The sequence below is a fragment of the Sceloporus occidentalis genome, unplaced genomic scaffold (assembly GCF_023333645.1).
Source record: "Sceloporus occidentalis isolate IW3139 unplaced genomic scaffold, rSceOcc1.0.p SCAF_13, whole genome shotgun sequence".
NCBI lineage: Eukaryota > Metazoa > Chordata > Lepidosauria > Squamata > Phrynosomatidae > Sceloporus > Sceloporus occidentalis.
Window position 1 is genome coordinate 21,201,577 of NW_028316993.1, and position 26,576 is coordinate 21,228,152.

Sequence of the window (26,576 nt, forward strand, 5' to 3'; positions counted from 1 at the left end):
CCGCATGGACAACGCTAAATAAACTGTGGGAGATTTAGTTCTGCGATTGTTGAGCTGTGTTTGGATTACTAGAGGGCTGAAGAGAAAAGTCCTAGAGAGGAGTGAATTAAGTGCTGTCTGCTCACGGACTCTGTCGTTATCAGTTTGTTTTGGGAAGCTTATTCTTGTTTGGCAGCCTGCCCAGGCTGTTATCAGTATTGGAGTGTTTGTTTGCAGCTGTTTAAATCGCAGACTCAGTGCAAACATGGAAGCGGCTGTCAAGTTTGAGAAACTGTCCGAGAAGAATTATGCTTCATGGAAAATTTATATGCAAGCTTTGCTGGTAAAGCAGGACTTATGGGACTATGTAAAGAAACAGCCAGATCCTATTGATGAAGGCCAACTAGCTGGTGATGAAAAAGCTAGAGCAACAATTGTTTTAGCTATCAAGCCAAGCCAGCTAAATCATATTAGAAATAAGAGGTCAGCGTTTGGAGCTTGGAAAGCTCTTGAGGCTGTTAACCAACCAGCTGGAGCCTTGTCTAAAATGCTGTGCAGCAGAAGGCTATATTGTTGTAAACAGCAGGAAGGCGAATTCGTGATTGTACACTTAAAAAAGATGCAAGAAAACTTTGCAGAGTGCAGCGAGCGTAGCATCCAGACTGAGGAAACCCAGAAGGCCCATATACTACTTAGTAGTTTAAGCAGTGACTGGGAGTTTTTGATGTACAATCTCCAGGGAGTAGGTGAAGCTGATTTAGTGAGTTTACATGGCCATGTCAGAATTTGAACCTTGGTCTCCAGAGATGTAATCCGATGCTCAAACCACTACACCACACTGCTTTTCTCAGTGAACTATAACTCTCATTTGTAGCTACATTGATGGGAGTCGTAGTCCAACACAACTTGGCCTATTGGATACTTGTTGTTGTTCTTGTTGTTGTTGTTTGTGACTTCAAATTGTTTACAACTTATCATGGGGTTTTCTTGGCAAGATTTGTTCAGAGGAGATTTGTCATTGCCTTCTCTTGAGGTTGAGAGCATGTGACTTGTCCAAGGTCACCAGTGGGTCTTATGGCCAAACTGGGAATCGAACTCTGGTCCCCAGACTTGTAGTCTTACACTCAAACCATTATGCCACACTGGCTCTCCCTACTGTATACTACAGTTTTTATGTATTATTACTTTTACAAGATTGGGCACTACTGTGATAGATAGATTCCTCTGTGAATCCCAGACCAAAAAAGAAAAGAAAAAAGTGGGTGCAAAGGTGCACTTTGAATCTTGAAGGCCCTTATGCTTCTATAATGATGTCTATTTACTGTCTTCATAATAAATGGAATAAAATATGTTGTACTGCTTCAAGTGTTGGAACAAGGCTTGGGCATTCTAGGTTCAAGCTTGCGCCGAGCCATGAAACTCACAGTAACCTTGGGAAATCTCTCTTTCTATCTGGCCTACCTCACAAAGCTGTTGTGAATATTAAAACCGAGGATGGAAACGAGCTGTGTATGCTGCTTTGAACTCAGTTGACTTGAATTTAGAGTCCCTCCACATTTGCGGCTTTGTTGTTTGTGGATTTGATAATTCACAGATTTGATTGCTCTTGCTAGAAATCTGTAGCTCCTCCATTGTGACTCTGCTAGACGCTGACTATAGAGTCATGCTGGAAAACCCAGAGATTCCCAGAAAAAAACACACCTCTCTAGGCATTTATAGGTCCTCCAGTGCTATTCTATGATCAACTTCTGCCAGATGTTGACCGCAGAGTTGTGCTGGAGGACCTCACGATTCCTAGAAATGTGTTTTTTAATTTGCATTTTTCTCCACTTTCATGGGGATTCGACATCCCTGACCCCAGTGAATGTGAAGGCCTACTGTAGTTGATTTTGCCTTAAATCAATAGTAAAAATGTTTTTTTTAACAGTTGGAAGGTTTCTGGGTGCCACAGGGTGGGTGCCACCAGAAGAAAAGTTCTCCAGAGAAGCATTCAGAGGCCACACGCAACATGCAAGCTGCACTTTACAGTGGAGGCAATGGAGAGCACATGGAAGACTAGGGTGCTACAGTGGGTTTACTGTATATACTCCTGTATAAATCTAGAAATCCAAAAATTGACTACAAAAATCTGGATTGATTTATCGACGGGTCAGTGTAAGTCCTGCACTTTAACTCTTATAAAAAAGGGAAGCATCATCCGGTGAAAGGCAAGACAATAATCTGTCCTGGAAGTACTGTTCTCTCATCCATCCAATCTTTAAGGTGAACACAAACAGTTATGTCTGCTGGAATTTTGTAAGTTGTTTAGCATTGTTTTCCTTTTGCTTCATCCTTTACATCCTTTGTTTCATGCCCCTAAGTTTTACCATGGACTTATCCACAGGTCATATAAAAATCCATAATGTGTATTAAATTGAAATTGTTTGTGTAGTGATGGGCTTTATCAATCCTGGGCCTACAAGTGTAAACATGTAGGATGCGCCTTCCAAATGTAGGTTGATCTTAAAATGCAGGACATGTCCTACAAATGTAGGATACCTCATCTCATCTAAATGTCAGTACATAATTTCAAGGCATGTCCCATTGACAAGCAAGCAAGCTTGCTCTCTCCTGCTCCACAAACTAGACACAAAACACCATAGTGGAAGTAGGAGCAAGGGCTACAGTGTCCTAAGTTGGCCACACAGGGGCAACAAAGATCCTTTTTCTTTTGACATTCTTCCCTTGCCTCCCATATTCCCATTCCTTTTTCCTTCTGTGTCCTGTCTTATTTACTTTATTTAATATTATTTATTTATTTAACATTTATTTATTTAATATTATTTTTATTGATGTATTAACAAATTTAATTGTCTAAGAAAACACATCCCATAGCGTGTCACAAATCTAATGTATATGCAACCTACATCAAACACACGTGTAACATATCACACAACATAACACAAAATTAATATAAACGCCTAATACATGAAGATAACAACAATGCAATATTAAAACAAACAATTTTTTAAAAAAGGTTTCCTGAACTCTGTCCTGGCTCAGTTTCTAACAACCTATGTCCATTTTCCCATTTATAACAAAGATGAAGCCCCTGCTTTTATCTATCATAAAAAGCAAAATCTAAATGGTACTCATCTTTTATAGTAACTCTATGAGGGGTGTGTCTTGTCTTATTTAGACTGTAAGCCTAAGGGTTGTCAGTTTAACAATTTGTTAAGTTTTTGTGGCTGAAGAGCAGGTATAAATACACAAAATAAATAAATAACCCAGCAGGAGAACAGAAAGATGATTTACTGAAACTGCAAAAGGAAAGGAGGGGGGAAAGGAAAAAAACAACAACAGATAGGCAACTGATGACCTGCAGAAATATTCCTTCTACAATTATATTATGGCAGAGATATGCCAGATGACAGGCTACAAGTGATCAATTTATGCGATGAAGGTTGAGAGGCAGTAAGCCCCCCTCCCTTCCATGCATAGACATGCAACAGTATCAGAATTGAAGAGGTGGTATTTTTATGTTGGCCATCTTGGAAAAGAGCCAGACCTGGCAATTTTTGCTTATGCAAACAGATATATTATATATTGGATTAGGGTTGCCATAATTTGCTACCACCAAACTGGGACAAAATGTTAAAAAATGTAGGATAAAATGTAGGACAAAGTTGCTTGAAAATGTAGGACATTCGAGAAAAATGGAGGACACAACCAACTACAAGCCAAAAACATTAATTATTAAAAAAACCCACACACAACAGTAGAATTCAAAGATATCGAGATCGTACCTGTGAGACTGATGCATCTGAGGAAGGGGACTTTAACCTAGGAAAGCTCATGCTAGTTGCTGCGGCTGCCCCACTGCCACTGGAGGAGGCCTTGCCACCCATAGTTAGGGTTGCCATATCCCGCCTGGGGGCGGGACTTTCCCGGTTTGGGGCGTGGCCACACAGTCCCACCCCGGTTTGGCCCCGCCCCCGGGACCCCCACCCCCACCCCCCACCGACGCCAGGCAGGGAAAAGAGCCTTGCCTCAGCAAGACTCGTTCCCTGCTTGGCCTCCTCCGCCGGCCAGGGAGGCAGGCTGGGAGGGCCAGGGGAAAGGGTGTCGCCTCGGCAAGGCCCTTTTCCCCTCCCTTGCCGCTTTCCCCGCCGGCCACGGAGGCTTCAAGGCAGGGACGAAGGGTCTCGCCTCGGGGAGAAGCTTTTCTCCCTGCCTTGAAGCTTCCTCCGCCAGCCATGGAGGCTTCAAGGCAGGGAGGAAGGGTCCCTCCGTGAGGGGAGACCCTTTTCTCCCTGCCTTTAACCAGGGAGGCTTCAAGGCAGGGGAAAGAGCCTTTCTTCTTCTTTCTCCTCCTCCTCTTCTTCCTCCTCTTTTTCCTGTTCTTCCTCCTCCTCCTCTTCTTCTGTCTCCTCTCCTCCTCCTCTTCTTCCTCCTCTTTTTCCTCTTCTTCCTCCTCTTTTTCCTGTTCTTCCTCCTCCTCCTCTTCTTCTCCACCTCTTCTTCTCCACCTCATCCTTTCCCTCTTCCTCCCCTTTTTCTTCCTCTACTTCCTCTTCTTCTTCCTCCTCCTTTATCCCTCCTCCTCCTCCTCTTCTTCCTCCTTTTCTTCTTCTCCGCTTCCTCCTCCTCTGCTTCTTCCACTCTTCCTCCTCTTCTGGTTTTTGGCCAGAAAGGGAAGCACATTTCTGCCATCTGTCTAGGAATAATGCCAAATGTCCTCCATTTTTATCATGCCTAAGAAACATGGATTTATATGAATTGAAAATTTTGTCCTACATTTGTCCTACATTTGTCCCAGTTTGGAGGTCCTGACTTATGGCAACCCTACCCATAGTGGCCTCCTGTTTTGGGGCCTAGCCGGCCAGCTAGGCCCCCACACGGCTTCCCTGCCACTGGAGAAGGCCATTGCCAAGGGAGCGGCCTTCCTTGGGGCCTAGCCGGCCGGTCATGCCATCCAATTTGTTTTGAAGCCAAAGGAGAAGGAGGCCTCACCGCGGTGAGGCTTCTTTCTCCCTCCGCTTGGCCCCGTCCCCGGCAGCTCTGAGCCAGAGGAGGAGGAGGCCTCGCCACGGCAAGGCTTCTTTCTCCCTCATCTCGGCCCCGTCCCGGGTGGCTCCGAGCTGAAGGAGGAGGAAGCCTCACCACAGCAGCGAGGCTTCTTTTTCTCTTAGCTCCGCCCCGTCCCAGGCAGCCCCGCTCCGAAGGAAGAAGAGGCCTTGCTGTGGCAAGGCTTCTTTCTCCCTCAGCTCGGCCCCGTCCTGGGCGGCCGCAAGCCGAAGGAGGAGGAGGCCCTGCCACGGGGGGGGGGGCTTCTTTCTCCCTCCGCTCGGCCCCGTCCCGGGCAACCCCAAGCTGAAGGAGGAAGAGGAGGCCCTGCTGCGGCAAGGCTTCTTTCTCCCTCAGCCCGAAGCCAAAAAATAAATAATGAAATAATTTATTTTAATAAATAAATAAATAAACCGGGCCAAATGTAGGACAAATTTTTCTAATGGAGGACACTTTTTTTAAATGGAGGACACACAAACAAATTTGCTGATTTTTAAAAAAATGTTAATATAAATGCATGTTTCTGAGGCTTCTATAGACAATTGCTCCCCTTGCCCGCCTCCTCCTGATAGGCCAAAGGCCCCACACCCTCACACGAGAGGCCAAAGGCTCCAGCGGCAATCAGCGGCAGGGCCGGGCTGGGGCCGGTCCCAAGGCCTTGCCGGGCCACATTCGGCCCACGGGCCGCAGGTTGCCTACCCCTGCTTTGATCCAATATTGTATCTTATACTTTTTTTTCATTCTACTTTCTGTGCATTTGCAAATAATAATAATAATAATAATAATAATAAATAGTCACATGTTCCCCATCTCAACCCAAATTATTTCAGTTACTACCGAAGTTACTACAAGCTGAATATGAGTCAAGAGTGTGATGTGGCAGCAAAAAAAGCCAATATGATTGTAGTCTGCATCAATGACACACAGTGTCTAGACTGATACTAGACTATTCAGCTTTGGTCAGGCCTCACCTGGAATACTGTGTCCAGTTCTGGGCCCCACAATTCAAGAAAGATGTTGACAAACTGGAGTGTGTCCAAGGGAGGGCGGCCAAAAATGGTGAAAGGTCTGGAAACCCTGCCCTATGAGGAGAGACTTAGGGCCTCAACAGAGCAGCATAAAGAGCCAGCCTTGGGGAGAAGTGGAAATGTGGCGACCACACGCCAGCCACCTGGACACTACCCCCAACTGCCCCCATGTCGCCTGCCTGACGAAATGGCTGCTTCATCTTCAGCGCAGCACTTACATGTGCTGCACCAAAGAAGCGGCGAAAAGCCGCCGCCGCCACAGATAAAGCACCCTTTCTGCAACACAAAAAGGAGCCACATTTTGTGGCTTCTTTTTGCACTTTGCATTTGTGGAAATGCCAGATCAGGGCTGTGGCATGTAACTGCCATGGCCCCAATCCAGCAACGAAAGAGGTGGCTGCAGGCTGCTCCTTAGGGGCAGTTTCTTCAACCCTTATAGTTCCCCTGAGGCAGCTGAGGGATGTTGCAGACCAAAGACATCGAGAAGGATGCATTTCTCAGGGAAATTAAAATCAATTTCCCTTTTAAAAACTCCAAAAGCAGTCTACAAACAATGTACATTTTAGGAGGAGTGCAACGATTGTTCTATTTACAGGCAGAGTTGCATGCCTTGCCCTCTGGGTGTATGCCACTTTCCCAGAGTGCCCTGCAAAAAGACAGCACTGTAGTTCGGTTAATTACAGATGACATTCTTTGTCTGATGAATGCCATCTGGGCAGCTCTCAAAGTGGTAAACTGCCTCATAATGAATAACAAGCTGCTAATGAATATTTAGGACTGGGGGAGCTCATGTCACAATATTGCAAGCAGGGAAAACTGGCAAGCACACAATATATGGGATCCTTGGTACATCCCTGGCCATGACCCACCGAAGCATTATGCAGGAACTAGAGAGAGGTTTACTTTCTGTAGTCACAGTTCTCATTGCCAAAGAGACAAGCTGCTGTGCCAGTTCAGGAGGTGACTTGCCTTTTGGGCAGGAGGAACTGCAGAAAAGCAGGCTATAATCTAGCTGTGTTGGGAGGGTATTTTCTGTGCAAATATGGCACTGCTTTGGATCCTTCCTCACCAATGTCAAACCCAGAAAAAATCAACATAAATATAAATTTCAAATTACAGTCGGCTCTTGGTGTCCGCTGGGTTTTGGTTCCAGGATTCCCCAGGTATACTAAAATTGTGGATGCTCATGTCCCATTGAATATAGGGGCATATTAAAATTGTGTGCCTTATATAAAATAGCAAAAATCAAGGTTTGCTTTTTGGAATTTATATATATTTGTAACATTTGCAAACTGTGGAGGGTTGAGTCCTTGGATAAAGAACCCGTGGATATGAAGAGATGGCTGCATGTTTTGTATTGCTAACCTAGGCCATATAAAATGCCTGTCATGATCATGGTCCTGCCTTGCTTAATTTTTGCTATGATTAATCGCTGTGTTTAGGCATATGTGTTAATACAGAATGATGAGTTATATTCTCCTATTGGTGATGAGGTGGACAATAAAGGTTGTGTATTAGTTTTGGGCTGAGATAATGTGCAGGGAGGAAGTATGAACTGCTTAGATTATGACCCGCCAGGGCTTGGTACTTGCTCACACTTTGAAACATGCTCTCATATTTTACACCAGCTGAAGGGTTCAAACAACTTTCAAATTCAGGATCTTCTGACAACCTCAGGTCCAAATAGCCTGGTGCACCTAAAATTACCAAAGCAGAGGAGCCCTGAACCTGATCAAACCTATTCACTGGCTGTGGAATTCTGGACGCCGAAGTCCAAAACATTACTTTTCCAACTTTTCTGCTCCCAAAGATGTGTTTAGATGAGATGGGCTTGCTATCACTTGACATCTCCCACTTGCCCCTTTTCTCAGGGAGCCACTCAGGCCTGGATCCAGTGTAAATGGCTTTTCACTCTCTATTTGCATGGGACAATATCCAAAAAAATCTACCAAACAGTGATACCTTTATTAGCCACCGAAAAAATGCACAAAATATATTAAAGGTATCACTGTTTTCTGGATTCTGAATATTATTGTACTTTGGTATGGCCAACATGACTACCCCTGGACATGTTTGCATGGGGAGGAAGCTACCTAAAGGGAGGGGAAGGAGCTAAAGAGATGGCTTGCTGAGATCTGTTCTAAGAGAAATGTAGGGAGGGAGAATAGATACTAATAAAAGTAGAAACAAGGTGTCTGGAAGCTGGGAAGCCAGTGTGATGTGGCAGTTTGAACATTAGACTACAACTATGGAGACCAGGGTTCGGATCCTCAAATGGAAACCCACTGGGTGACCTTGGGCAGGTCATATTCTCTCAGCCTCAGAGGGAGGCAAAGAGAAACCCCTCTGAACAATTCTTGCCAAGAAAGCCCCATGATGGGATTGCCAACAACTTGAAGCACACAACAGCAACAACAGAGGGAGAACACAGCCCAGTTTTTCAGCTTCCTCTTTCAATGTTGCCCATTTTAAAGGAACTTTCCTCATTGCCATGATCTATGGATGCTCTCCAGCAATGGAGACTGGAATGCGTTAGTTGGAAAGTGTGTGTGTGCATGGGTATGTGTGTGTGCTGGGGGTTGGGAGAGAAGGCAGGTGGATCTCCAGGGCTCAGACAATGAGGTTTATCACAGGCTGAGTTAATTCACATGCAGCACAGAGGGTGCATGCAAGAGAACCGATAAGACAACACAGTTAATTAACTGGAACCCAGCTGGGCTTGGCATTGGCAGAAAAACTGCAGCAGGAAAAAGAGCAATGGAAGTCTTCTTTACACTGAAACGAAGAGACATGGGGGAGAGAAAGGAAAGAAAAGCAGAGTGAGAAGGGATGCAAGTGTGTTTCTGGTGCAAAGAGAATCTAGACCAGCCAAGATCTTTATGAACCCCCCCCCCCTCCTTTTCACCTCTGTTTTTCTCCAATGCTGGGAAAGAGGCCAGAAAATGTACCTCTTCTCGTGGAAGGAGCGCTTTCCCCAAGTAACATGGCTGTTCCTCCACAACGGTGTGAGTTCTTCTTACAAAGTACAGCTAGGACAGCCACCATTCTGGCACCCTCTGAATGTATTGGACTAGAGCAGCCTTTCTCAAATAGTGGGGCAGGCCCCCCAGGGGGGGCGTGAGGCTCCGTAAAGGGGGGCGCAAGGCTCTGTTATGCAGAGGTGTACTTATAACAATTTTATAGACAAATGATACTATTTACAGTAGCGCGGGGGGCGCGAAATGTTTTCTTCTTCCTAGGGGGGGCATGACAGAAAATAATTGAGAAGCACTGGACTAGAGCAACCTATACCTCTATGGATTTGGGCATCTGTCTCTGAACACCTGGCGATGATGGATATTGCTTGTGAGGGCAGGTAGGGATCAGGAATGGGCAACTTAGGGCCCTCCAGAAGTTGCTGGAATGCAGTTCTCCTCAGTCCCAGCCAGTATGGCTCTTTCTCTGAGCTTCACTGGATATGATGGGAGTTTCAGCACAATTTGGAAGTCACCCGATTGTGGTAACCTGCACTAGACTTTAATACCTATGGAGAACATCTAGGCTAGGGTATAAATCAACAATGAGCAATTAGATAAGGTATTACACACAGGCAGTAAAAATGAAATGCACAGATATAGGATGGGTGGCACCTGGCTTGACTATAGTACATGTGAAGTGGATCTAGGAATCTTAATAGACCACAAGCTGAACATGAGTCAACTTTATGATGGGAAGTTTAAAAAGCCAATAGCATTCTAGGATGCATCAATAGGAACATATTGTCTAGGTCGAGGGAAGTAATAGTACCACTCTATTCTGCTTTAGTCAGTCCTCACTTGAAATACCGTGCAAAAAGGGAGACGAAAATGGTGAAAGGTCTGGAAACCATGTCCTATGAGGAGCAGCTTAGGAAACTGGGTATGTTTAACCTGGAGAAGAGATGGTTAGCCATGTTTAAACATTTTAAAGAATGCCATACTGAAGGTGGAGCAAGCTTGTTTTCTGCTGCTCCGGGGACTGGGACATGGAGCAATGGATTCAAACTACAGGAAAAGAGATTCCACCTCAACATTAAGAAGAACTTCTTGATCAAAAAAGCTGTTAGACAGTGGAATATGCTGCCTTTGGAGAATGGCAGAATCTCCTTCTTTGGTGGTTTTTAAACAAAGGCTGGATGACCATCTCTTCAGAATGCTTTATGTTTTTAACTAGCTGGCCTTTGTTGTCTCTTTCAACTCTATGATTCTAATTGCTCCTTGGAGGCAACGCAGGATAGCAAGATAGAAACAAATAAATAGATCAGGTCAAAGGTCCATTTACTTCAACATTCTGTTTTTCACCTTTTCAGGAAGGGTATCAAGTTAATTCTCTCAACTATCAATTGTTACTTAAGGACACACTACACACCAAGAGAAACTCTTGGTCCCCTAGATATTATAAACATCAAGTCCTAGAAGTCCCAGCTAGGGTGGCTAATGGGAAAGTATTACTGAAGCTACACAGCCATTTCTTGCCTTTTGGTGCCTCGCTTTTTTGACAATTTGGTCAAAACAGATCTACATTATAGCTCTGTACTGTACTTTTGACCCCTGGTCTACTCTTTTGACCACACACTGCTGCTTTTGCCCCCTTTCACTGTTTTTTCCCCTCTCAGGCTGCATCCATGCTGCAGAAATAATCCAAGTTGACACCTTTTTAACTGCCATGGCTCAATGCTATGGAATCCTGGGATCTGTAATTTATAGTGGCACCAGAACTTTCCTATAGAGCAAGCTAAATGTCTCACAAAACCATAGTCCCCAGAATTCCATAGTACTGAGCCATGGCAGTTAAAGTGGGATCAACCTTATTCATTTTTTCCAAGGGGTCTCTAATTGTTAATAGAGTGTCATCTGCAAATAAACTTATCTTATTCAATTTTCTCACTCCAATTCCTTCCAGATTTTCATCCTCCCTAATAATATTTGCTAATATTTCAATAATTATTGCAAATAAAACCGGGGAAAGAGGGCATCTTTGCCTTGTTCCTCTAGAAATTGAAATTTGTTCTGTTATTCCATCATTTATCGTTACTACTGCTGTATTATTTAAATATAACTGATCTATCAATCCTCTAAACTTTTCTCCCATACCTAATTTCTTTAACGTTATTTTTAATGCTGGCCATTCCACACAATCAAAAGCTTTATAAATATCTAATGCCATTATTCCTGCTTTCTGCTTTCTTTTCTCTATTATATTTATTTTATTCAGTACTCTTCCTATAAAATTTGACATCTGTCTTCCTTGCACAAATCCACATTGATCATTTTGAATATATTTATATATAAACTTATTCATTCTTTTTGCCATTATGGCTGTTAATATTTTAGCATCCTGATTGATAAGGGATATAGGTGTATATGAACCTGGGTCTAACAAGTCTTTATCTGGTTTTGGAATCAGTATTATCATTGAATGATCCCATGATGGTGGGATCCTTTCTCCATTTAAAATTTTATTGTTTAAAGGTATTAAAACCTTTTTAAAAGTTTTATAATATTCTGGTCCTAATCCATCCATTCCTGGTGATTTCCCTCCTTTTAATTTATCTATCACTTCTTCAATTTCTTTTTTTGAAACTGGTTGTTCCATTATTTCTTTATCCTCTTCTTCTATTTTTGTTCTCCAATTTTTCTCTATATATTTCTCAATTTTGTCAATTGAACTATCCCCTGCTGTATATAAATCTTTGTAGAATTCTTCAAATATCCTTATCTTTTCTTTCATCAGCATACATTTTCCCCTGTTTTATCCTTTATAACCCCTATCAGATTTTTCTCTTTCTTTTTTTGTGTTAATCTTGCTAACATTTTTGAATTTTTGTTACTATATTCAAAAAACTCCCTCCGTAAATATATCAAATTTTTCTGGATCTGATCTATTTCTATCTTCTCTAATTCCTTTCTTTTCGCTTGCAATTTTATATATATATATATATATATATATATATATATTTACTTCTATTCTTTATATAATCCTTATTTAATTTTTCAATTTCCGTTTCCAGTTTAATTTTCCTCTCTTCCTTTTGTCTCCTTACCTTGCATGTTTCCCTAATACAAATCCCTCTTGCCACTGCTTTCATAGTATCCCATAATAAAGCTTGAGAAATCTCTTTATTATTAATATCCCATATAACCTGCCATTCTTCCTCTATTTTATTCACTATTTCTTTATTATTATGCTAGTATCTAACCTCCATCTTTTTGCTTCTCTATAATCTTTTTAGATTATGAAATCCATGTTTACTATTCTGTGATCTGTAACTTTTATTCCTTCTATTTCACTATTTAATACCCTTGACATCATATTTGTGGATACAAAAATGAGATCTATTCTAGAATAATGTGAAAAACCATTTAAAGGAGTTTGGACAAATGACAGGACTAAGAGTCAATTGGAATAAATCAGAGCTAATGTTGTTCAATTATCCAAAAACGGAAGAACAGGAATTTGTAAAGGATGGAAAGATAGATATAAAGGTAAAAGACACAATTAAATATTTAGGAATAAAAATTACAAAAAATCTACACAAATTAGAGGATCAGAACTATAAAAAATTAAGAATAGAAATTAAAAAGAAATTAGAAGAATATAAAAATATTAAATTATCATGGTTCAGTAGAATCGCATTAATAAAAATGAAAATTCTGCCTAAGATTAATTTTTTGTTTAGGATGTTGCTAATACAAATATCAGATGTTGAAATTAAAAATTGGCAAGTATTAGTGAATAATTATTGTAACGGGAATAAAAAAGCAAGGATTAATAAAAGATATTGGTATAAACCCCAAAAATAATAATAACAATAATAATTTGTTTTATTTATATACCGCTATTCCAAAAATCATAGTGGTAAACAGCAAGTAAGCTAATTAGCAAGTAAGCTAATTTGCCCCCAACAGTCTGGGTTCTCATTTTAGCGACCTCAGAAGGATGCAAGCCTGAGTCGAACTTGGGCCCTTTTGCTGGTCTTGAACTCGCAACCTTGTGGTTTTGAGTGAATGGCTGCAGTACAAGCATTTACCCACTGTGCCACCAGAGTTTGGGTCTCCCAAAGAAGGAGGTTTGGGTCTCCCAAATTTAAAACTGTACTATAATGCAAACCAAATAAGATATATTATAGATGGAATCATAGAGAAAGGGGAATTAGATTGGTTAGAGATGGAAACAACAGGAATAGAGGAAAAATTGGAAAATATATTTTTAAAGAATTTACTATGAAAGAAATGAAGGAAATAGAAAACCCCTTTTTAAAGAATATATTAGAAATTTGGAAAAAAATAAAGAAAAACTAATGCCAGCTATCTCACCTTTAACACCAGTTATAATGCTAAAAAAAAATTCCAGTAAATTTAATGGAAGAAGTAGGGAAATTAGTAAAAGGTCAAGAAATATATAGGATAAAAGAATGGATGAAGACTATGAGGGAGAAAGGGAAAATAAAGGAGAAATTGCAAGGATCAAAATTAACTTGCTATAATTGTATTCAATTGGAACAATGGACAAAGAAGTATGAGAAAAATATAGGAGAGATTAGAGAATATACAAAATTTGAACAGTTGATTAGGCAAAGAGAAAGTATAGAGGCAAATGAAACTTTGAAAGGGGTCACAAGTGAAATATATAAATTATTATTAAAATATAATGAGAAAGAAGATTATCTTAGGACAATATGGGAGGAGGACTTAGCACAAAAAATAAACGTCCACAAATGGGGGAAAATTTGGAATCAACGCCATTTAAAATTTTATTCTATACGAATAAAGGAGAATTATTATAAAATGATTTGGAAATGGTATTTAACGCCTGTAAGGTTAAGTCATATAAATAAGAATTATTCAAGGTTATGTTGGAGAGGGAGTCAAGAGATAGGCACTTATATGCATATGTGGTGGGGTTGCAGAACCGTAAGGAGATTTTGGCAAATGGTATTTGAAGAGATAAAAGAAATAACAAAAATTGATTTAGAATTTTGTCCAAAGATAGCTTTATTATCTAACTGCACCCAAGTTATAAAGGATCTAATTACAAATTTATTAACAGCGGCGAGATTAATGATAGCAAAAAAGTGGAAAGACCAGGGAGATTTACAAATACAAGATTGGTATAGAGAGATATGGCAAATAGCAATTAATGATAAGTTAACTAGTGAAATTAAGTTTAGAAGAGGAATAATCAAGAGAAATGATTTTGAAGCAATATGGAAAACATTTGTACAAAAAGTTTTAGGAAAAAAATGAGGCGTTTTACCACCAGAGGAAGAGTTACAATTCTGGAGATAGAGTAATAAGAAGATAGGCTCGGGTGATGGGGAGCACTTGGGGGAAGGGGGGAATTATGAAAAATATATGATGAAAAGAAATATGAATTAAAGTTAGATAAAGTAGTAAAGAATGGAATGTAAAGGTATATATTATATGTATGTTCTGGATTTGGAGTTGCCTTTTTTCACCAAATGGGTGCCTTAGTTGACTCAGGGGAAGGACAACTCCTCTATACCAACATGCATCATTCAGCTTCAGGTATAAGAAACTCATAGGAGGGTAGATCAGGGGAATGAGGTGGATTTACTTTACCTTGATTTCAGTAGCACTTTTATCAAGGTTCTCCATGACATTATGGAAGACAGGATGATAAAACTGGGGCAGGCAATTCTACTGTTGGGAACAGAGGATGGCATGCTTATACAATACTGATGGAAAGAACGTAGGCTGATCAAATTTGCAAATGACAGCAAATAGTGAAAGCTAGCTAATACCAAGTAAATGACAGTGTGAGCTTCTTTTCTCCTTCTCTAGAGACTAGGGTCTAATCTGCACTGCAGTTATAATGCAGTTTGACACCTCTTTAAATGCCATGGCTCAATGCTATGAAAATTTGGCATTTGTAGTTTTGTGAGCTATTTAGCCTTCTCTGTCAGAGAGCTCTGGTGAAACAAGAAAATACAAATCTCAGAATCTGCAGTGGAGATTAGACCTAGGGCATGAGGCCAATGCTTCAAAGTACTTCAAAATACAAGATAAAAGATTCTACGTACATTTTAGGAATAACTTTTTGATGGTAAGAGCTGCTTAACAGAGGAATAGACTGCCTCAGAGGGTGTCAGAAGGTGTCAGAGGTCTTTAAGCAGAGGTTGGATGGCATCTCTCAGGAGCACTTTAGTGCTGCATTCCTCAACTATAGGGCCCTTGAGGTTCCTTTCAGCTCTATGATTTTGTTTCAGCTCTTCTTCTGATCTGTTCCTTCATAAAGGCTTGGAAGTAAGGGAGAGAAGGCAATGGCAGTGAACTATTGAGACAAGATCCCAGGTGGTTTCACACAATGAGGAATCATGCCTCCCTTAGAGCTATAAATAAATGCTAAGATATTTCCTCTACCACACACAAGTCTCGGATGAGCTGAGCTCCAGGGAGGAGAATGTGCGTATGTGTTATTTAGGCTCCATGGAAAAACAGAATATATAAATAACAGATTGTTCCTAGGGGCTGCATGCTGTCCTCCTGCCCTCTGAGACAGGGTACTACTGAATATTTTCTCCTTGGTGAGGAATATCTTAGCATGTCTAATAATCCACCAGAAGCAAGCCTGAAGGCACTGAATGAAATTGCTTGTCATTTGTTATCCTGGCCTCATTCCCACTTACAAATAAATCAGTTTGTGATCCAGATCAATGGATCGATTCGACAGTGGAGTGTGGTTCACACTACATTTGCCTCGATTGCATTTTTTCTCTGTAAAATAACCCACTTGTGTCTTAAATTCACAAATGAATCGATTCAAAATGGAACTGCTCCAGCCAATCAAAGGGCAAATTTAAATCAATTCCAGTCTCCTCTGGTTCACACTTCATAGAATCATAGGGTAGGAAGAGACCACAACAGCCATCCAGTCCAACCCCCTGGCATGCAGTGTAACAGAAATTTCAGGAAACTTAAATTTCTAGGATTGGCAGAGCAATAGGATTGGCAAGAGGACCTAGTAATTGAAAATCCATAAGTTTATTTCCAATTGTCGACAAAGGAAAACAATGAACTCAGTGGAATTCAAGTTCCAAAAGCTGAGACCCCGAACAAGACAAAATGGCTCTTTTTATATTATTCAAGACAAAGAAGCTTCTTCAATACACCTGATTGGCTAATTACAATTTAAACATACAGAATTCTTACAATCAGAACAGAAATACATGCATACATTAAAACTGCATCATCACTCCTTACCCCCTCCTGTAGGAATTCAGTGGCTTTCCTCCTAACCTTGCTTCTGAATGTCCTTATCTCAGTACATTATGTTATGTCTTTTTACTGGTGCCAGCTTCCATCCAGGTCAAGACGCACTCATTATTCCTTTGCTCTAGTTTTTCTAAACTCCAAGCCTTTATTTCAAAAACCATCTCTCTGGCTGACAAAGGTGACTCCATCTTTCTATAGCTTTTTTATTTCAACAAGGAATATTTCCACCACAGCAGGAACTCTGAATCAAAGCATCCCTGACAGATGGCCAGCTGATTTTTGTGCAGAATCGATTTATCCAAAAAGATACAGAAAAAATCAGCATCAAAAAGACGCAGGTTAAATGGGTCTAGCACATGCCCCCCTCTCTGATTCACTTCAGAGATTAGGTTCCAGTGGGAACCAGCGTCATTTGAACTGGTTCAAACTGATTTGTGGTCCTGTTTAAAAGGTAGTGGGAATCTCAAGACAGGGAAGCATTCTGTTCTCAGTGATGCTGCCTTGTAGCTAGAGACACCTCACTGGTGACTCAATAACAGGATATATTCCAGGATTATCAAGCCCATGATCTTCTATATGCATGCCTTTGGCACTTAGGGACCATTCAGACTACCCTTTACCCCGGATCAGGAACCGAAACTTGCATGTGAAGTTCATATTTGCCCCGAATCTCTCACAAGTGAATCCGAGGTTTCCACAACCATTTTGGAGCAAATGCCCCTTAGTGCAGGTCATTTGCAATCGGGGTAAAAGCCGTATCTTTTTTTAAAAAAATGGGTTCGGCGAATATGACCTTGTTGGGGCAAGTTCAGGGGAGGGATTTAGGTCAGAAGGAGGGCAGTGGGCAGAACATTTTCTCCCCTTCATCGGGGCGAAGGAGGAGGAGGAGGAGGAAGGGGCTGGAGGAAGGATGCAAAAAGGGCAATCGGAGTGACAGGATGCAAAGGGCAATAGGGTGACTGATGGGGGATGCAAAGGGCAGTCAGAGGGAGGGCAGAGGGGGGAACTGGAGAAAGGGTGCCAAGAGTGACGGAGGAAGAGGATGAAGGAGCTGGAGGGAGAAGGGGAACATGGAGGGCAATCTTGGAGGAGAAGGAAGGAGCAGGACGAAGGGTCAATTCAGGGCAGGTCAGAGGGAGGACACAGAACGGAGCAAGCCTCCCTCTCACACCAGGCAGCTTTCTCTCTTTTTTATTTTTTTAAATTATTTTTGGCAGATTATGTGCATGTTTTTTTTTTGCTACAGATAGATAAATATATAGATAGAATGCGCCTGCCTGTCTGTTCACTTTCCCTTTCATTTCCTTGCTTTGAGCAGCACTTTGCAGGAGGCTTTTTTCCTATGCGAATGCTACAGTGCAAATGTTACAAACGTTTCTCTTTCCAATTTGGCAAATTAGTACAGAATGCTTTTGCTACTGTCTCTAAGGAATTCAGGGGTAACTGAGGGAAAGCAGATGATGCATGGCATTCTTTTCTGGCATTCCGAGGTGAGGAATTAATTAATTAATTAATTATTACATGTGTATGAGGCACTCTGGGGTAGCAAGGAGGGAGGATGCAGAATGCAGAGATAGCATTAGATTGCATTTTGGGTTTGAAAATGGGGCCAAGGGAAGATCCATAACCTGCACACACACAGAGGAGGTTTTTTTAATTTGACAAAATATGCGCATACTGGCGCCTGGTGTTTTTTTAAAAAAAGGAGTGGGAGAAAGGGGGAAATCACCCATCCGGTGGCCAAATCACTGTAAGAAACATCACCCTTGATGACAGCAGAAGAGAATTTGATTGACAGCAAAGGAGCATTTTTTAAACCAGTTCAGCAAATGAGAACTGTCCGCAGAGCTGCATGGCATTTGGGTTGAATTACCCTGGGGTAAATAGTCAGCACTTGCTTATGGAGAGATTTGGGGGGGGGGGGGCATCTGGATCTACCCAGTTCCATCCAGCACAAATAGCTCAGTATGAATGGGGCCTTAGAAGCCCATACAGATAGTTAAGTGGCATGATTGCCAGAAGCCCTGATGCAGCGTTTCTTGTTGGTAACATTAGTAACTAGAGATGCATCTGAGAATCTAACCTGATAACCTAGCAGACAAGCCATTCACAATGTCCCAGGAAAATCCTACAGATGCAGTTAGGGTGAAGAGCATAAACATAAATTGTGGGCTGAGCATCAATTTAATTCCGTATAATTATTTCTGGGGCCATGGAAAATCTCTCCAAAGTTGAGCTGTTTCCTTATGTTGCTTCTCATTTAGATACAGCAGAATGGAAAAATTGGATCCCACCCCTGGAAAAAGTTGAGGTATAAACTCAATCAATCAATCAATCAATTTAGATTTCTTCTGCAGAGTATGTGAGTGCATTTAAAAGGAAACACTCTAGTTTACTTACTACAGTACACAAAACTATCTACAGACAGCCCTCCATATCCATGGATTTGTTATCCACAGAGTCAAGCAACCACGGGTTGAGAATATTTTAAAAATATATACATTCCAAAAAGCAAAACTTGATATTGCCATTTTATACAAGGGACACCATCTTACTGTGCCATTGTGTTTAATGGGACTTGAGAATCCGTGGATTTTGGTAAAGAATCATAGAATTGTAAAGTTGGAAGAGGCCACAAGGGCCATCCAGTCCAACCTCATTCTGCCATGCAAGAACTCTCAATCAAAGCATCCCCGACAGATGGCCATCCAGCCTCTGTTTAAAGACCTCCAAGGAGGGAGACTCCACTACACTCCGAGGAAGGAGTGTGTTCCTCTGTCAAACAACCCTTACTGTCAGGAAATAATAATAATAAATAATAAAATTTTATTTATGTTTCCCCGCCTCTCCCAATGGATCGAAGTGGAGTTACAGGCTACTAAAATCGATACATACACAATCTAAAAAATATTACATCAAAACATCAACAATCAGACATCCAGGGGCAAGGCCGAATATTGTTGTCAGACAGGTATATTGGTCATCACTCCTCGTGGGGGGGGGGGGGGAGGGAAGCTTGATGAAAGAGCATGGTTTTAAGTCTCTTTTTAAATGTTTCCAAGGGGGTCGTGAGACAGAGCTCTTCAGAAAGACTATTTCACATCCTCGGGGCCATTATTGTAAAGGCCTTTTGGGATGTGGAGACATATTTGGAAGATGGTGTTTCCAGTAGATTCTTACCAGATGTTCTAAGTGTGCGGGGTGGATCATATGGGGAGATGCGGTCGGCCCCAAGCCATGTAGGGCTTTATAGGTAATAACCAACACCTTGTATTGTGCCTGGAAGTGAATAGGCAGCCAGTGAAGATCTTTCAGCTTAGGTGTTATATGGTCAAACCTAGATGCACCGGTGACCAATCTGGCTGCCATATTTTGCACTAACTGAAGCTTCCGGACTTGGTACAAGGGTAGCTCCATGTAGAGCGCATTACAGAAATCTAAACGAGAGGTTACCAGAGCATGTACCACTGTTTCAAGGTCCCTTTGGCCCAGGTAGGGTCGCAGTTGGCGTATCAACTAAAATTGATAGCAAGCACTTCTGGCCGTCGCATCTACTTGAGATGTCAACTGCAGGGACGAGTCCAGAAGTACTCCTAAACTGCGAACTTCGTCCTTCAGAGGAAGTGTGACCCTGTCCAGGATAGGTTGATAAATTTCCTCCCCTGGACCTGGGGAACCTATCACAAGTATTTCCATTTTCTCTGAATTCAGTCTGAGTTTGTTTTCCCTCATCCAGCCCATTACCAACTCCAGGCAGGCATTCAGAGGAGACATGCCATCCTTAGTCACTGCATCAGTCGGAGACACAGAGAAGCATATTTGGATGTCATCAACATACTGATAACACCACGCCCCGTGTCTCCGGATGATCTCTCCCAGCGGTTTCATGTAAATGTTAAACAAAGTGGGGGACAAAATAGCTCCCTGAGGGACGCCCGATGTCAGCTCCCTCTTAGAGGAGCAAATGTCCCACAACTGCACCATCTGGAATCTGCCTGAGAGATAGGATCGGAACCACTGGAGCGCAGTGCCCCCGATACCCAATTCCCTCAGGCGTTCCAGAAGGATACTGTGGTCAATGGTATCGAAAGCCGCTGAGATGTCCAAGAGCACCAACAAGGTCACACTTCCCCAGTCGATGCTCAGACGGAGATCATCGACTAAGGCAACCATGGCAGACTCAACTCCGTATCCTGCTCTGAAGCCGGTTTGAAATGGGTCCAGATAATCGGTTTCATCCAAAACTGCTTGGAGTTGGAAGGCAACCGCTCTCTTGATCACCTTACCTAAGAATGGCAACAAGGAGACTGGTCTATAATTATTTCTCACCGGCGGGGGGGGGGGGGGGGGGCAGGGAGGGTTTCTTAAGTAAAGGTTTAACTATTGCTAGCTTCAAATTAGATGGAAATTTACCCTCCCTGAAAGATGCATTAATTATGAGTTGTAATAATGATGTTACTACATTACCACCATATCCATGGGAGGTTCTAGAACCAAAGCCCAGCAGGTACCAAGGACCCACTGTACATGCCAAATGCCAATGCAGTTCCATAGGATGGCCAGTCAGTATTGTTGGTGATGTGTTAGTGATGTAAAGAATATTCTTCAAAATTCGAAAAAAGTAGAAATATCTGTTATTCGAAAATTTTGAAAGCATTTTAAAGAGAAGAAATTATGAGTACTTCTCGATCAATGAGTAAGAATTTTTATTTTTAATCATTTCCAAATGAAGTGAAGAGACGGGACCTTTCAGCTCACAATTCAATGGCCAGGATTTGCATATTTTGCGTAAGAAAAGTTACCATTCATACTGGGTTTTACCACAGGCTATTTCCTTTGTTAGGGTGATGTCCCCCATCTTTGCCCACAGCTTTGCTTTGAAAAACAAAAGAGAACAAAAGGAGAGAGCATTTTGTGTGTAGGTGGTGGTGGATAAGACTTTCTCCCCTTTATGTTATGCACTGCCATTCAAATTCTCACAGAAGAGAAGAAGGGGGTTGGGGTGAAATCCTAGCATTGGAAGGGATTCCCAAGGGTCATCTCATCCAACTCCCTTTTTGGATACATCACACTCTCTCATTCATGGGTATTCTGAGCTCTCCTTGCCATATATATATAAATGCAAAATAAAAGTAGGTTTCCCTTAGCATCAGCTTGAGAGAGCTGTCTTGCCCTGCCTATGAGGCTGAGAGAGTGTGACCCTCACAGAAGAGAAGAAGGGTAGGGTGAGGAGCAATGGCAGCAATTCTGCCATGGATAAAACCTAGCATTCAAAGGTATTCCCAGGGGTCATGCAACCCCCCCTTCTACCATGAAGGAATACCTAGGAGTTACAGTTGAAGCTGAGAGCAAGTGACTTGCCCAAGGTCACCCAGTGAATTTATATGGTGAACTGGGAGGCTAGAGTGTAATCCCAGCTCAGCCATGTAACTCCACAGGATGACATTGGGTAAGTCACACTCTCTTGCTCATGGATATTCTGCACTCTCCTTGCCAGTTATTGTTGTTATTATTATTATTATTATTGTTATTATTATTGCATGATAGTTTTGACATAGCATCACCATGAGAGAGGTGCAGAGAGAGAGTTGGTCATGCCCTGCCTCTGAGGCTGAGAGAGTGTGACCATCACAGAAGAGAAGAAGGGGCGGGTTGGGGTGCAATGGCAGGAATTCTGCCATGGATAAAACCTAGCATTTGAAGGGATACCCAAGGGTCATCCAACCCCCACTTCTACCATGAAGGAATACCTAGGAATTGGATTTGAAGCTGAGAGCATGTGACTTGCCCAAGGTCACCCAGTGAATTTCTATGGTGATGTGGGGGAATGAAGATCTGCTGAACTTTCCCCCTTCCCCACTGCCATTCCCTTCTCCTTTGAGACATGATTTTTGAGATAGGATGGTTGAGCTGGGATTAGCACTCAGTGAATTTCTATGGTGAACTGGGAGGCGAGAGTGCTAATCTCAGATGAACCATCCTGTCTCAAAAATCTTCTCAGCTATTAGCTAATCCAGGGGTCAGCAACCCCTGGCCCGCAGGCCACATCCTACTGCCAGCGCCACTGGCGCCGCCACCACCTGGGCCTCTGCAGGCTCCTCCCAGGGCCTGTGCGGCCCCAGGCCTCTCCTTCTGAGGCCCCCTCAGAGCCAAGAGCCGCCCGCCCGGGTGTCCTCCTCTGCCTTCCCGGCCTCTGAGGGCCTCGAGGCCCCTTAGAAGCTGGGAAGGAGCCGGTGAGGACACCTGCGCAGGCCCCGCCCCTGGAGGGTAGAAGCTCCACCCCCCAGCTTCGACCCCCCAGTTGTCTGAGGGACAGCAACCCGGCCCCTGACTCAAAAAGGTTGCCTACCCCTGAGCTAATCATTCATATGTATACATAATATTTACTCTATTGATTTCTTTTTACCCCTCCCCTCCGCTCCTTACCAGCCCCAGGAATGGTGTTTTCTTTTTAATTGCTTTTCCCAGAGTTGAAGAATCCTGTTATGCGCATGCACACAGCTTTGACATATAAGGGGACTGGACTGCATGACCCTTGGGGGTCCCTGTATTTCTCCATAGACAGGCATGCAAAATATTACTTTAGCATTCTTCTTCTTCTTCTTCTTCTTATTATTATTATTATTATTATTATTATTATTAACCCCCCCTTCAGCCAAAAGGCTATCAGAGCAGCTTACAAATTGTTAATTAGACATTTCCCTGCCCTCAGGCTTACAATCTAAAGAGGCAAGAGACTAAAGGAGAAGGGAATGGCAGTGGGGAAGGGGGAAAGTTCAGCAGATCTTCTGGATGGTCCTTGAGGATCCCCCCAACTCTACCATTTCTTGCTGGGGCTTCAATCAAAGTTTATTTGTTGAGACTGGGTTTGTGTGTGTGCCCCTCCAGGTTTTTTTCAAGCAGAGGAATGTTCTTTAGACTTCTACTAAACTTCCTTTTGACATGGTAATTGAGTTTGAAATGCAAAGTAATTAGTTGTCTTTTATTGTCATTCGGGAAATCTGTGAAAAATACTTCTCTAGCTGCTGACAGGGAGAGACAAATCACCTTTTGAAAGTGGGACTTGGGAAACCATTTTTTTAAAAAAATTCTCATCAAGTTCTCAATGAACGAGAAGAAAAACATTGGTTTGTCAAATCACTATTGGACAGCTTACATCTCAGTAGAGGGATTGCTGTTGATTAGAGTGCAGTAAACAATCCATTCAGCTCCTTAAAAACAAGAACTTATTAAAATCCTCAAATTTCTTCAAAACACCTCTCATGGAAGCATTCAGTGGTATTGTAGCACCAGGTAGCAGGCTTTTCAACTGTAAGGAGAAGTTCGACCCACACCTCCGCACAGTAACTGAGGTTGCATTGAACTGAGAGCTATGCAAGAGATCTCTCTTGCACCCACCACACAGCATTTCTAGGAAACTCACAACATTTCCAGCACCATCAAGAGATCTTTCCCACACTGACACCAACAGCACCTAGCTTCGTTTCTGTCAGCTGCACAGACAATCTGTAGTGGGCTTCCTCAAACAGACACCTTCTGGCTGTGCTTGACTTCAGTTGTTGGGCCAATGGCCATGCTGGCTGTGGTGATGGAAACTCTACTTCAGCACATCTAGAAGACATCCAGTTTGGGAAGGCTGGTTGCCACATGCAGCTGGGGCTAATGGGTGGCTCAGCTGTGTTAGGCCTCTTGAACTTATTGCTCCTTTTCAGTCTTGACATTCCCCTATGTATATATTGTATGTATGCATCTTCAAGTTGTCTGTTGACTTATGGTGACGCCTTGAATTTCATAGGATTTTCTTAGGCAAGGAATACTCAGAGGTGGTTTTGCCAGTTCCTTCCTCTGAAACATAGCCAACAGAATCTGGTGTTCATTGACAGTCTCCGATCCAGGTACCAGGGCCAACCCTGTTCACCCTCCAAGATCAAATGCGATCTGGTGCCTTTAAAGTATTTAGTCCCTGTAGGGCACTTAAAAAAATTATAGGAGGGGAATGAACACAGCCCTGCTGCTTCTCCAAACAATGTGAAGTTGAAGGCTTTCACAGCCAGCGTCCATAGTTTTCTGTGGGTTTTCTGGGCTATGTGGCCATGTTCTGGAAGAGTTCTTTCCTGATGTTTTGCCTGCTTCTGCAGCTGGCGTCTTCACACTCTGAAGATGCCAGCCATAGATGGCTGCAATAAACTCTTCCAGAACCTGGCCACATAGCCCAGAAAATCCCTGAATAATGTTTTGTCCTCCAACCTATAAGATGATAGGTGCAGAGCCCACTCAAGGGACTGGCTTTTACTGACTTGATTTAAATTGTTAATGGTTTAATTTGATGTTTTAGGGGAGGGTGGGATACTGGGATGGGATTTTGTATGTAATTTTTTAACTTGTAAGCCGCCTCGGTTGTCAATGACAGAGGGGCGGAATATAAATAAAGATGATGATGATGATGATGATGATGATGATTATTATTATTATTGGAAAAGGCACCCTGGGGAAAGACAGGTTGTTCCAAATCATCTCTTTGATAGCCTGCAAAAACAAATCGGCCACCCTTGTCAAGAGAGCTCTTTTCTACCTTCTTTGGCTAGCACATACTTGCAATGTTCTACCATCCCCCTGAGACCTGCACCAATGTCCATCCAGCATGGGCTGATTGTAAGCTGGGTTGCCATTAATTGTCCCAGTGATGGAACCTGGGGGCAAACCAACTGCTTAGAGCAATGAATCATTTCAAAATGGGCGAGGGGGAGATTCTGCACCTGTCTCTGCCAATGACCTTTGGTCCCTAGTTGCCAATTGCTCTGATGGAAAGTTGCCAGGGAAACTAACACATCTCCCCCTCCGATCCCCCTTTCCTCCATCCCATAGCACATGTATGCCCTTGAAGAAGTAATTATCTATATTCACCCTGCCTGTCTTTGTTAAGGGTCAGGTTCTACTCCATTGCCAAGGGCAATGGGAAGAAGGCCTCCTTAAAATTTATGCATGTGCACACGCATGTCCCCAACAAACCCTGATCAAATGTGTCAAAGCTGGAGTTCTGGGGCTGCTTTAATTAATTAAATTTTTCAGCTCACATTTCCAAAAAGATTTGCTATACCATAGGCCCTTGCTATCCACTGGGGTTCAGTTCCAGGATCCCTTGTGGATACCAAAATCCGTGGATGTTCATATCCTATTAAATATAGTAGATAATAAAATGGTGTCCCTTATATATAATGGCAAAATCAAAGTTTCTTTGGCGCTGTACAGATGGGCCCTACAGGGCACCGTCATTATGTGCGAGGGGCGACGCTTCCAGACGCGACTCGCCCCTCGCACGTGATGAGGGCATCAAAATGGCGGGGCCCTGTATTTGAGTGTGAGCCTCAAATAGCAATGATGTAAACTCAATAAGAACTAAAGAAACAAGACAGGCATCAGCAACAACAAAACAGGATAGCATCTGAAATCTCCTAGAATATGCTTAGCTACCAAAAGAAAAGTGAAATATCTTTGCCTGCCCCCAAAGAAGGCAGAGGTAGAGACTAGAAATTTGTTCAGTCTGAATTTTTATATGAACCTCCCGAGCTGATGCACAAATTGCAATGTACTTCTGCACCGAACCCCACACTTTTTAGAATTGTACAATGTAGTGTACAATCAAAAAGTGTACACATTACATTGGGGGGGGGGATTCCTTATCCAATCTGTACATACAAGGGAAAGAGCATTCCAGAATGCTGTACATTATAAGAAAAAGGTGAATTCAATGTAGAAAATTATACAGATTTTCATGTGAGCTTCATCCTTCCTTTTTTGGCTGTTGCTGAATTCACAAAATACAGTAATGTGAAAACAGGCTGAAACAGTCTTGCAGTTAGTTTTTAAAAGTGAGAATTAGTGGGTAGATTTATCCATCCTTAATGAAAACTAGCAAATACCAGAAAGAACACATTCCAGACAGAACAGAAGAGAAACCCTGCTGAGTCAGATGAAACTCTGCCTTTGCTACCATCCCATTTTCCACAGGGACCAACCAGCTGCCTTCTGGAAGCCCATAAGTAGAATATGAATTCACTAAATCTCCCCTGCTGTTGCTCCTCAACAACTGGTATTCAGATTTACATTGCCACTTAGCATTAGGGTCTAATAAAGCCAGTGCCCTATTCTCACAGCTGGGAAAGTTATTTTGGGACTATAACTCCCAAAATTCTCTAGCTGGCATTTGTTGTTGTTGTTTTAGCTGCCCTCAAGTCAATATCAACTCATGGTGAACCTGTGGATGAGACAT

The 26,576-nt window shown here is 42.4% G+C and overlaps 1 long non-coding RNA gene across 4 annotated transcripts in view; it reads right to left on the bottom strand.

Moving 5' to 3' along the window:
• LOC149305169 (uncharacterized) overlaps window positions 1-26,576 on the bottom strand; it is a 120,901-nt gene that overhangs the window by 72,428 nt on the left and 21,897 nt on the right. Inside the window, exon 1 of one of the 4 annotated variants that reach the window (XR_016271861.1) lies at window positions 15,115-15,336. The exons of the other annotated variants lie outside the window; for them this stretch is intronic. This is a non-coding gene — a long non-coding RNA (uncharacterized LOC149305169). Of the gene's footprint in view, window positions 1-15,114; window positions 15,337-26,576 lie in introns of those variants that run through there. 4 annotated transcript variants of the gene reach the window in all.